Source organism: Schistocerca serialis, unplaced genomic scaffold (genome assembly GCF_023864345.2).
Source record: "Schistocerca serialis cubense isolate TAMUIC-IGC-003099 unplaced genomic scaffold, iqSchSeri2.2 HiC_scaffold_991, whole genome shotgun sequence".
Lineage (NCBI taxonomy): Eukaryota > Metazoa > Arthropoda > Insecta > Orthoptera > Acrididae > Schistocerca > Schistocerca serialis.
The window spans coordinates 52,501-53,535 of NW_026048619.1; the positions used below are offsets into that span (position 1 = coordinate 52,501).

A 1,035-nucleotide genomic window follows, 5' to 3' on the forward strand; every position below is an offset into this window, starting at 1 on the left:
TATCGTTATTTTTCGTCACTACCTCCCCGTGCCGGGAGTGGGTAATTTGCGCGCCTGCTGCCTTCCTTGGATGTGGTAGCCGTTTCTCAGGCTCCCTCTCCGGAATCGAACCCTGATTCCCCGTTACCCGTTACAACCATGGTAGGCGCAGAACCTACCATCGACAGTTGATAAGGCAGACATTTGAAAGATGCGTCGCCGGTACGAGGACCGTGCGATCAGCCCTAAGTTATTCAGAGTCACCAAGGCAAACGGACCGGACGAGCCGACCGATTGGTTTTGATCTAATAAAAGCGTCCCTTCCATCTCTGGTCGGGACTCTGTTTGCATGTATTAGCTCTAGAATTACCACAGTTATCCAAGTAACGTGGGTACGATCTAAGGAACCATAACTGATTTAATGAGCCATTCGCGGTTTCACCTTAATGCGGCTTGTACTGAGACATGCATGGCTTAATCTTTGAGACAAGCATATGACTACTGGCAGGATCAACCAGGGAGCTGCGTCAACTAGAGCTGAGCAGCCGGCCGCCCGGGAGTGTGTCCCGGGGGCCCGCGCGAACACGCAAGCGTCCGCTCAATTATTCTGCAAACAGGAGGAGGCTGAGCTCCCCTGCACAACACACCTCGAAACCCTCTCAGGTCCCGGCGGCGCGCAGCGCCGTCCTAAGTACTTGGTCGGGTTCGAGAGAGGCGCAATCGCCCGGAGTTAGGCGAGTAGACGCTTTAGGTGCGACCACCCGTGCTCCCAACTGAGCTTGCCGCTGCCGACAGAGGCCCGGGAGCGTGCTGTCGTGGCATTGCCGGCGGGAGACAACACGCGCCACCTACGGTGACCGGCAGCTCCAACGCCAGCGCCACAGAAGGACAAAAGCCCTACTTGGGTGCCGAAGCGAACTCTCCCAGCACAGCGCACGCGCCAACACGTCCGCACAGCTGCGATACAAACCACCTGCGAGAACCGCTGGGGCGACCGAGCAGCAGACGGCGTCGCGGCGCCGAGCGCCGGGCGGCGGCGCATCCTCAGCGCACAAA

At 58.6% G+C, this 1,035-nt stretch overlaps 1 non-coding gene across 1 annotated transcript in view; it reads right to left on the reverse strand.

Annotated features, from left to right (window-relative positions):
- The window catches only part of LOC126454590 (small subunit ribosomal RNA), a 1,909-nt gene extending 1,409 nt beyond the window's left edge, over nucleotides 1–500 (reverse strand). Inside the window, exon 1 of the ribosomal RNA XR_007585245.1 lies at nucleotides 1–500. This exon is cut by the window's left edge and continues 1,409 nt beyond it. This is a non-coding gene — a ribosomal RNA (small subunit ribosomal RNA).
- Between the last annotated feature and the right edge of the window lie 535 nt (nucleotides 501–1,035).